We start from the raw sequence: 12021 nt of genomic DNA, 5'->3' as shown, positions 1-12021 counted from the left end.
AAGACTGGCAGGAAAAATGACTATAGAACATTGATGTAGGCTTGTATTTTAAAATAAATGAGAATACAGGTACGAGAGCAAATACTCTCAGGTGGGGAATGGAGAAGTGTTTGGAAAGCAGTAAAGAGGAGAGCATGATTAAATTGAGCCTGGGCAGATGACTCAGGGTTGTGTCACAAGAACACATAAGTACACACAGGAAGGTCAGTAATAAAAAGTACTAATAAGATAAAAGAGAAGAAAACAAAATATTTTGTTGCCTTAGAGCATACAGCGAGAAGCTTGGATTTACAAGCCATGATGCCATTAGTCTGTAGGCAAGACTACATTTGCATTTTTTCTTATAACCATTGAGAATGTACTGATTTTTTTTTTTTCCAGTTTGAGGCATAACATGATTACAAATGTTTAAGAAATCTGATGTGAGGGGAGTGGTGAGGTAGATGAATTTAGAGAGGAAGAAACTAGAGATAAAGAGATTAGGTAAGTGATGCTGAACACTTTGGAATATTTAAAAAACAAGCAACCTTCTTGTCAGTATGGATGCTGTCACTAACTTATCAGAACCTTGCCATATTCTTTGAGGCAGACTATGTTAATTTTATTCACTTCTATTAATATATCAACAGATTTGGATAGTGTGAGTCACACAGTGGGTTTTTAGTAAATGGATAATGAGTACATAATAATAAACAAATAAGCTGCAAATCAAAACCACAACATTTATTATGGTCCTTAAGGACACTCATCATTTCTCATGAAGTTTTACTGAATGATTAGTAGTCCAGGTCTTCGAAGAAGGTCACATTGCTGGATATCGCCTTTCAGTGCACTTCTAAATGTGCACTGCACAGACAGAGCCTAGAAATAACAAGAATACAGGAACCATTGGGACGATCATGAGTGATAGTTCAAGGAAGGGTTTGGAGCCTTTCTCAGGACATGGGATATAGGCATTGTCTAAAACATCTTGAAAATTTATTGAAGAAGTTCCTGAAAAAGTATCAACAATATGTTTCCTCCTAGTAAGGCATCAACACATGAAGTTTCAGTCACTGCACAGCTAGTGATTCTCAGTTAAGGGATAAGGGGCACAAGCTCACTGACACAACTCTGCTGCCCACTGGGAGATTTCAAAAAGAGAAGCAGAAAGTTAATGAGAAGAGCCCTTTTGTTCAAAGCAGTCCATGCTTGTGGCCTTGGCGCCCAGAGCATTGTTAACAGAGCCACTTGCAGGTTCCCCTTTCCCCAGCAATTCAGGGCAGGCACTTTTGATGTGTTTCTTGATTTACCTCCTGTTGCTTCCTCTTCAAAGGCTTGAGGATGGCTGAATTTTTATCTTAGAGACACTTGAGAACCTCAGTGCAGCAACATTTTGAATTTGGTGCTTGTTTTTGAACTGTAGTGGCTTGTCCACATTAAAATTCTTGTCCCTAATAAATTTCTTTCCTGACTATCTTTCCTTCCAAGAAACTCTACATCTCTCAAACCTAGTTGAATTGAAAGGCCACAGGGTGAGTCAGTCACCTTGACAAAATGTTTCCCACTTTTCCTCATTGCAAGAGGTACCACTGTTATTTCCCTTTGGCATCCAAACATAAAACAGGCAACATATGTTGCTTCACCTCTTTCTGTTTTCCATATTGTTAAATTCTCCTTTGAAATATACCGTGTGTCTGTCTATCCTTCCTATTTACCCCCAAATGTGTGGATACGAGTCAGTTTATTCTTGAAAGTAGAATAACATGACCAGGAAGATAAGAGCTAAGAAGTGATGCAGGTCTAATTCCCTACTCAAGCTTGTGCAAGATTCCAAGGTGTCCCTACACATTGCATTAATAGAGAAGGGATGCTTCTGTACTAATAGGTTATAATCTGGCATCATTCCTCCTCATTCAAAGTGATCACTTCATAGACTACTACTGAGCACCTGCTTACCCAGTTTCGTGGGTTAAGGGTGGATGATAAGGACTGGAAAAAAGCACATTATAAAACAAGCAAGGCAGTACTTAAAATGTAAGATGAAAAAGTCATACCTAACGATATTAAGGAGAAAGCATACAATAGACATCATATTTTTCAAAATAAGATGAATATTTTATGAGTGAAATGAATATCAGTTAGCCAAGGCCTTGGGATTATCTATGAATGTAAATGGATACAAAATTTCCTTCCTTCTTTCCTTCATTCTTCCCTTCTTTCCTTTCTTCTTCCTTCCTTCCCTCCTTTACCCCCTCCTCTCCTCACCCTCTCCCTTCCTCTTTAGTTTAAAGGCTAGAAAAGAAATGCAAAAAAGCAAAATGGCTGTCTGAGGAGGCCGTACAAATAGCTGTGAAAAGACGAGAAGTGAAAAGCAAAGGAGAAAAGCAAAGATATAAACATCTGAATGCAGAGTTCCAAAGAATAGCAAGGAGATATAAGACTTCCTCAGCGATCAATGCAAAGAAACAGAGGAAAACAACAGAATGGAAAAGACTAGAGATCTCTTCAAGAAAATTGGAGATACCAAGGGAACATTTCTTGCAAAGATGGGCTCGATAAAGGACAGAAATGGTATGGACCTAATAGAAGCAGAAGATATTAAGAAGAGGTGTCAAGAATACACAGGAGAACTGTACAAAAAAGAACTTCATGACCCAGATAATCATGACTGTGTGATCACTCACCTAGAGCCAGACATCCTGGAATGTGAAGTCAAGTGGCGCTTAGAAAGCATCACTATGAACAAAGCTAGTGGAAGTTATGGAATTCCAGTTGAGCTCTTTCAAATCCTGAAAGATGAGGCTGTGAAAGATGAGGCTGCACTCAAAATGACAGCTAATTTGGAAAACTCAGCAGTGGCCACAGGACTGGAAAAGGTCAGTTTTCATTCCAGTCCCAAAGAAAGGTAATGCCAAAGAATGCTCGAACTACCGCACAATTGCACTCATCTCACACGCTAGTAAAGTAATGCTCAAAATTCTCCAAGCCAGGCTTCAGCAATACGTGAACCGTGAACTTCCAGATGTTCAAACTGGTTTTAGAAAAGGCAGAGGAACCAGAGATCAAATTGCCAAAATCCGCTGGATCATTGAAAAAGCAAGAGAGTTCCAGAAAAACATCTATTTCTGCTTTATTGACTATGCCAAAGCCTGTGACTGTGTGGACCACAATAAACTGTGGAAAATTCTGAAAGAGATGGGAGTACCAGACCACCCGACCTGCCTCTTGAGAAACCTATATGCAGGTCAGGAAGCAATAGTTAGAACTGGACATGGAACAACAGACTGGTTCTAAATAGGAAAAGGAGTATGTCAAGGCTGTATATTGTCACCCTTCTTATTTAACTTATATGAAGAGTACATCATGAGAAACACTGGGCTAGAAGAAGGACAAGCTGGAATCAAGATTGCCAGGAGAAATCTCAATAACCTCAGATATGCAGATGACACCACCCTATGGCAGAAAGTGAAGAGGAACTAAAAGCCTCTTGATGAAAGTGAAAGAGGAGAGTGAAAATGTTGGCTTAAAGCTCAACATTCAGAAAACTAAGATCATGGCATCTGGTCCCATCACTTCCTGGGAAATAGATGGGGAAACAGTGGAAACAGTGTCAGACTTTATTTTTGGGGGCTCCAAAATCACTGCAGATGGTGACTGCAGCCATGAAATTAAAAGACGCTTACTCCTTGGAAGGAAAGTTACGACCAACCTAGATAGTGTATTCAAAGCAGAGACATTACTTTGCCAACAAAGATCCATCTAGTCAAGGCTATGGTTTTTCCAGTGGTCATGTATGGATGTGAGAGTTGGACTATAAAGAAAGCTGAGCGCTGAAGAATTGATGCTTTTGAACTGTGGGTTGGAGAAGACTCTTGAGAGTCTGTTGGACTGCAAGGAGGTCCAACTAGTCCATCCTAGAGGAGAACAGTCCTGGATGTTCATTGGAAGGACTGATGCTGAAGCTGAAACTCCAATACTTTGGCCACCTCATGTGAAAAGTTGACTCATTGGAAAAGACCCTGATGCTGGGAGGGATTGGGGGCAGGAGGAGAAGGGGATGACAGAGTATGAGATGGCTGGATGGCACCACCGACTCGATGGACATGAGTTTGCGTAAACTCTGGGAGTAGGTGATGGACAGGGAGGCCTGGCGTGCTGCGATTCATGGGGTTGCAAAGAGTGGGACACGACTGAGCAACTGAACTGAACTTCTTTCCCTTCCTCTTTCACCCTCTCCTCTCCTCTTCTTCACCCTCTCCCTGTTCTGTCTTCCCTTCTCTTCCCTCTCATCCCCTCTCCTTCTTTCTCCCTACTCTCCCTTTCTCAATAATACATGCACATGGTACAAATGCAAAAGGTGCAAAAAATATGTCTAGTGAGAAATGTTTCCTTTACATCCCTGTTACTCAGCAACCAATGAGGCCTCCCCAGAAGAAGCAAGTATTGCCAGGTTTTTTTGCACCCTTACAAGACTTTCTGTGTATGTTCAGTTATGTATGAATAAAATGAATTTATTTAAGTATCACATTATAGAGTTGGGAAAAACAAGGATTTGAAAGAGTTAAATGAGAAACTTCAAGGTTATGCAGAAAGACATCAACGAAGTTGGGGATGAGCCCAGATTTTCTAATGTTTTTCTCTAGGCATTGTGCCATCTTGAAAATTTGTATGTTCTATATGCCAATATTTCTGCTTTTTTGTATGGATGGGCATATTTCCAAGAGTTTTAAATTTGATTTTGTTTCAAAAGCTCACTGTAAGAATAGATGAATTTTATGAATCTCCTTTTTAAGGCACTATTTTGACCTAAACTAGTAGGAGTGTCAGTTTAGGGCTCTTTCTATATTTTGAAGAGGATAGTAAGTAAGTATCAGTCTCTCAGCTGTGTCCAACTCTTTATGACCCCATCAATTGCAGCCCATGAGGCTCCTCTGTCCATGGAATTCTCCAGCAAGAATACTGGAATGAGTATCTGTTAGCTTCTCTAGGGGATCTTACTGACCCAGGGATTGAACCCACTTCTCTCTCATTTCAGGCACATTCTTTACCATCTGAGCCAACCAGGGAAGACCTTTGAAGAGGATACTTAAAATCATTACCCTTAGAACTGAGAGTCTTTACTTCTTTCAGAATCATAGAATCCTTCTTGAAGTTAAAAAAAAAACAAATAAAAAATCATACATAATAAGTTTCCAACAAGAAAACATTATAGTAAATTTTCAACAGTTCAAATTTTAGATGTCTTGAATTAAATTTAGTTTAAAATATATTTCTTCAATTCCACATTTTAGGTATTTACTTGAATAAATTTTCTCAAGTCCATAGGTCCTAGGGCTCTTCTTTAGAGATTGCCTTTGCCAACATTTTTCCATTGTATAGGATGGCAAAGAATGATTGCCATAAGGGATGATCATGAATCAGTGCTATTCCTTGCTAGAACATTTAAACATCAGGTCTCCAGGGAAAAAAGAAAATAGCAGTGAATGTTAGTTCAGCAGAGAAACTATAGAAACTGAAATACTTTATGCTATCTGTTCCAAATATGTGAAAAGTTCTCCTTCATGTTCAGAAGAAAATGGCAGTATTTGTATTTTTTCATATCTGATATGAAAAGTCACTGCCCTCTGACAGCATGTTCTAGTTTTCCTATACATTTCTGACTGTATCTGGTTATGTTCTTTACTTCCATCTCTTTCGACTCTTTTTTTTTTTTTTGGATTGTCTTCATGTATGTGCTAACTCTTTGATTTGTGTTTGAACCACAGATAAAAGCAGAAACTACATTCTTGGACAAGCAACAGTGTAAGAGGAAAGGTACAGTTATTTTTTTCCTCATTGGACAAGATTAAGTCAGGTAAGACTATACCTGTTGCTAGAGGATTTCAATAAAAATGTCCCAATCTGACCTTTACTCCATCTAGCAAAAATAATTAATTAATTTTAAAAAGGAAAGATACTGTTACATTTCTCTTGTGTCTTTCTCTAAAGTATATTCTTCTTCATATTATTTATTTTGGAGGGTCTTATTCTTCAGTTGCTTGCTTTGGTTTAATCACACAGTGAAGAGTCCTGATAAGGAAACAACACTTTTTAATTCTCAAAATTTTGAAAATTGACATGATACTAAAATGTAAAGTAAGGCATTTGAATTGAATACCTTAAAAGGAGCAGTTCTGATTTAGATATACTTATTCATCTATGTTTGTTAGTATAACATAATCCATGCATCAATTTCCTTGCTAGTAGAACTCTTTCAATGCTCCTATCATAGATTATGTGCAAAGATTACCATCAAAGTAATAGATGACATTTCTTCCATCAGGAGGTTGAATCTGCACCCCTTCTTTTGAATCTGTGTATGGATTTATAACTTACTTTGAACAATACATGCAGTTGGACTAAAATTTTCTGGTTCTGGGCTTGGGCCTTTAAGATACATGAAACCTCTATTATATGATTGGAGACTGCTGGAATCCATATAGTAAAAGGTTGGAGATTGAAAGGCACTCTAAAAATGAGGCCCTGCAGAATGAAAGAACATAAGGTTATATAGCATGGGAATCAGGCCAATTAAGGGGTTTTAGACACATGAATGAGGCCATCTTGAATCCTTCAGCTCAAATTATAGCCACATGAGTGAATGAGCTCAGTTGACACAACATATAGAATTAAGCCATCCTTGCTGAGCACTGTCCAGCCAGTCAGTGCGCTCAGGAACAAATAAAATGATGGGTTTTAGAAAATCAATATGTATGATATGAGATACATGAATTTCGGCATAGTATGTTACACAAAAGGTAACTGGTATTTCCCTAAAAAGATTCCTATTTTATAAAGATTGACTCTACTTATGTCTCCAATGATACATACTGAATTTATGTGCTGTTTAAAATTTACATGCTGTTGTTTTTAACAGAAGGAATGCTTAACACAATGAATTATTTTTAAAAAGGAACAATAGTCTAAACATGAATGAAAGTCAAAGTAGCGTTAAAATTGTACTTGAAATTTCCTGTGATGATACATTTTAATGCATGCTAGAATTTCTAACGTTACAAGACTTGGGCTTGAGTCCTTACCCTATTATTTTCTAACCCTTTGACTTTATGCAAATTGCCTATTGTGTTTGACATACATTTATTCATTTGTCAAATACTGTATAAAAACTAGAAACAACTCAAATGTCCTTCAATAGGTGAATGGATAAACAAATGTTGTTTATCAATCAGATCAGATCAGTCACTTAGTCGAGTCCGACTCTTTGCGACCCCATGAATTGCAGCACGCCAGGCCTCCCTGTCCATCACCAACTCCCGGAGTTCACTCAGACTCACGTCCATTGAGTCAGTGATGCCATCCAGCCATCTCATCCTCGGACGTCCCCTTCTCCTCTTGCCCCCAATCCTTCCCAGCATCAGAGTCTTTTCCAATGAGTCAACTCTTCCAATGAGGTGGCCAAAGTACTGGAGTTTCAGCTTTAACATCATTCCTTCCAAAGAAATCCCAGGGCTGATCTCCTTCAGAATGGACTGGTTGGATCTCCTTGCAGTCCAAGGGACTCTTAAGAGTCTTCTCCAACATCACAGTTCAAAAGCATCAATTCTTCAGTGCTCAGCCTTCTTCACAGTCCAACTCTCACATCCATACATGACCACAGGAAAAACCATAGCCTTGACTAGACGAACCTTTGTTGGCAAAGTAATGTCTCTGCTTTTGAATATGCTATCTAGGTTGGTCATAACTCTCCTTCCAAGGAGTAAGTGTCAATACAATAAAATACAAAGAAACAAAAGAATCTAGTTATTGATGTATGCAGCATAATGGAGCTAACTTAAAAATATGAGAGAAAGAAGCCAAACAACAAAGAGTACATATACATATGATTCCACTTAGATAAAATTCTAGAAACTGGAAACTAATCTAGAAACAGAATGCAGACCAGTAGTTTCCTGGGGATGATGAGAGGATAGAGTGGGAAAGAATTACAGGTGTGAGGAAAATTTTAGGGTGAAAAAGTAGATTGTCTTGATTGTGTTGTGTTTCAAGAGTTTATAGGTATGACAAAACTCATCAAATGCATTAAATATATGAAGTTTAATATATTTCACTTATATATTAATAAATCTATAAAATGACAAAAATAGTAAAATGGCTATAATACCTGTTTTTCATTTCAAATAATTTATTTATTCAACAAACATTTAATCTGCCTCAATAAAGAAGATAAAATTATAGCTAAGATATATTCCTCTCATCAAGGAAATTAGAGCAGGGTAAGGAAGCAGGAAAAATTAGAACATTCTTTGACACCATGTAAAAAAAAAGGAAGAAAAAACTTGAAGTAGTTTAAAGAGGTAAATGTAAGCTGGCATACCATAAAAGTCATAGCGGAAAACATAGGAAGAATGCTATTTTACATAAGTCATAAAAATATATTTTTTGAATCTGTCCCTGAAGTGAAGGAAATAAAAGCAAAAATAAACAAAACCTAATTCAAGTTAAACACCTTTTGCACAGCAAAGGAAACCATCAGCAAAATGAGAAGATAACCTACTGAATGGGAGAAAATATTTCCAAATGATATGACTGATAAGGGATTTATATCCAACATATATAAACAGCCCATACAACTCAACATCAAGAAAACAAGAAACCAATTAAAAAATGAGGAGAAAATCTGGATAGATATTTTTCCAAAGAGAAAATGTAAACAACAGTAATATGAAAAGATGCTCAATATCACTAATCATCAGGGAAATGCATATCAAAGCCACAATGAGATATTATCTCACACCTGTCAGAATGGCTGTCATCAAAAAGAACACAAATAAGAAATAATTTCAAGGATATAAAGAAAGGGAACCATGGTACACTGTTGGTGGGAATGTAAATTGTTGTAGTCACTGTGGAAAATAGAATGGCCATTCTCAAAAATTAAAAATAGAATTACATTTCTAAGAATTTGTCCATTTCTTCCAAGTTGTCCATTTTATTGGCAAATAATTGTTGATAGTAGTCTCTTATGATCCTTTGTATTTCTGTGTTGTCTGACCAGGAAGAGATAGAAAATCTTAACAGACCCATCATAAGCATGGAAATTGAAACTGTAATCAAAAATCTTCCAGCAAACAAAAGCCCAGGTCCAGACGGCTTCACAGCTGAATTCTACCAAAAATTTAGAGAAGAGCTAACACCTATCCTGCTCAAACTCTTCCAGAAAATTGCAGAGGAAGGTAAACTTCCAAACTCATTCTATGAGGTCACCATCACCCTAATACCAAAACCTGACAAAGGTCCCACAAAAAAAGAAAACTACAGGCCAATATCATTGATGAACATAGATGCAAAAATCCTTACCAAAATTCTAGCAATCAGAATCCAACAATACATTAAAAAGATCATACACCATGACCAAGTGGGCTTTATCCCAGGGATGCAAGGATTCTTCAATATCCGCAAATCAATCAATGTAATACATCACATTAACAAATTGAAAACTAAAAACCATATGATTATCTCAATAGATGCAGAGAAAGCCTTTGACAAAATTCAACATCTATTTATGATAAAAAAACTTTTCAGAAAGCAGGAGTATAAGGAACATACCTCAACATAATAAAAGCTATATATGACAAACCCACAGCAAACATTATCCTCAATGGTGAAAAATTGAAAGCATTTCCTCTAAAGTCAGGAACAAGACAAGGGTGCCCACTCTCACCACTACTATTCAACATAGTTTTGGAAGTTTTGGCCACAGCAATCAGAGCAGAAAAAGAAATAAAAGAATCCAAATTGGAAAAGAAGAAGTAAAACACTCACTGTTTGCAGGTGTCATGATCCTCTACATAGAAAACTCTAAAGACTCCACCAGAAAATTACTAGAACTAATCAATGATTATAGTAAGCAGGATATAAAATCAACACACAGAAATCCCTTGAATTCCTATACACTAATAGTGAGGAAACAGAAAGAGAAATTAAGGAAACAATTCCATTCACCATTGCAACAGAAAGAATAAAATACTTAGGAATATATCTACCTAAAGAAACTAAAGACCTATATATAGAAAACTATAAAACACTGGTGAATGAAATCAAAGAGGACACTAATAGATGGAGAAATATACCATGTTCATGGATTGGAAGAATCAATATAGTGAAAATGAGTATATTACCCAAAGCAATTTATAGATTCAATGCAATCCCTATCAAGCTGCCAGTGGTATTCTTCACAGAGCTAGAACAAATAATTTCACAATTTGTATGGAAATACAAAAAACCTTGAATATCCAAAGCTATCTTGAGAAAGAAGAATGGAACTGGAGGAATCAACCTACCTGACTTCAGGCTCTACTAAAAAGCCACAGTCATCAAGACAGTATGGTACTGGCACAAAGACAGAAATATAGATCAATGAAACAAAATAGAAAGCCCAGAGATAAATCCATGCACATATGGACACCTTATCTTTGACAAAGGAGGCAAGAATATACAATGGATTAAAGACAATCTCTTTAACAAGTGGTGCTGGGAAAACTGGTCAACCACTTGTAAAAGAATGAAACTAGAGCACTTTCTAACACCATACACAAAAATAAACTCAAAATGGATTAAAGATCTAAACGTAAGACCAGAAACTATGAAACTCCTAGAGGAGAACCTAGGCAAAACACTCTCCGACATACATCACAGCAGGATCCTCTATGACCCACCTCCCAGAATATTGGAAATAAAAGCAAAAATAAACAAATGGGACCTAATTAAAATTAAAAGCTTCTGCACAACAAAGGAAACTATAAGCAAGATGAAAAGACAGCCTTCAGAATGGCAGAAAATAATAGCAAATGAAGCAACTGACAAACAACTAATCTCAAAAATATACAAGCAACTCCTACAGCCCAATTCCAGAAAAATAAATGACCCAATCAAAAAATGGGCCAAAGAACTAAATAGACATTTCTCCAAAGAAGACATACAGATGGCTAACAAACACATGAAAAGATGCTCAACATCACTCATTATCAGAGAAATGCAAATCAAAACCACTATGAGGTACCATTTCACACCAGTCAGAATGGCTGTGATCAAAAAGTCTATAAGCAATAAATGCTGGAGAGGGTGTGGAGAAAAGGGAACCCTCTTACACTGTTGGTGGGAATGCAAACTAATACAGCCACTATGGAGAACAGTGTGGAGATTCCTTAAAAAACTGGAAATAGAACTGCCTTATGATCCAGCAATCCCACTGCTGGGCATACACTATGAGGAAACCAGAATTTAAAGAGACACATGTACCCCAATGTTCATCGCAGCACTGTTTATAATAGCCAGGACATGGAAGCAACCTAGATGCCCATCAGCAGATGAATGGATAAGAAAGCAGTGGTACATATACACAATGGAGTATTACTCAGCCATTAAAAAGAATACATTTGAACCAGTACTAATGAGGTGGATGAAACTGGAGCCTGTTATACAGAGTGAAGTAAGCCAGAAGGAAAAACACCAATACAGTATACTAACGCATATATATGGAATTTAGAAAGATGGTAACAATAACCCTGTGTACAAGACAGCAAAAGAGACACTGATGTATAGAACAGTCTTTTGGACTCTGTGGGAGAGGGAGAGGGTGGGATGATATGGGAGAATGGCATTGAAATACATATAATATCATATATGAAATGAATCACCAGTCCAGGTTCGATGCACGATACTGGATGCTTGGGGCTGGTGCCCTGGGACAACCCAGAGGGATGGTATGGGGAGGGAGGAGGGAGGAGAGTTCAGGATGGGGAACACATGTATACCTGTGGCGGATTCATTTTGATATTTGGCAAAACCAATACAATATTGTAAAGTTTAAAAATAAAATAAAATTAAAAAAAATAAAAATAGAATTACAGTTCCACTCCTGGGTATATATCACACACACACACACACACACACACACACACACACACACAAGCCAAAACCACTACTTCAAAAAGATACATACATCCCAATATTCATTGAATCATAATTTACAATTACCAA

General features: G+C 37.2%; 1 long non-coding RNA gene across 1 annotated transcript in view; it reads right to left on the bottom strand.

Annotated features, from left to right (window-relative positions):
• Positions 1-740: 740 nt before the first annotated feature.
• The window catches only part of LOC132346041 (uncharacterized), a 68859-nt gene continuing 57578 nt past the window's right edge, over positions 741-12021 (bottom strand). Inside the window, exon 5 of the long non-coding RNA XR_009495761.1 lies at positions 741-861. This is a non-coding gene — a long non-coding RNA (uncharacterized lncRNA). The remainder of the gene's footprint in view (positions 862-12021) is intronic.

Source organism: Bos taurus, chromosome 8 (assembly GCF_002263795.3).
Source record: "Bos taurus isolate L1 Dominette 01449 registration number 42190680 breed Hereford chromosome 8, ARS-UCD2.0, whole genome shotgun sequence".
Lineage (NCBI taxonomy): Eukaryota > Metazoa > Chordata > Mammalia > Artiodactyla > Bovidae > Bos > Bos taurus.
This window is presented reverse-complemented; position numbering and strand designations above follow the sequence as displayed.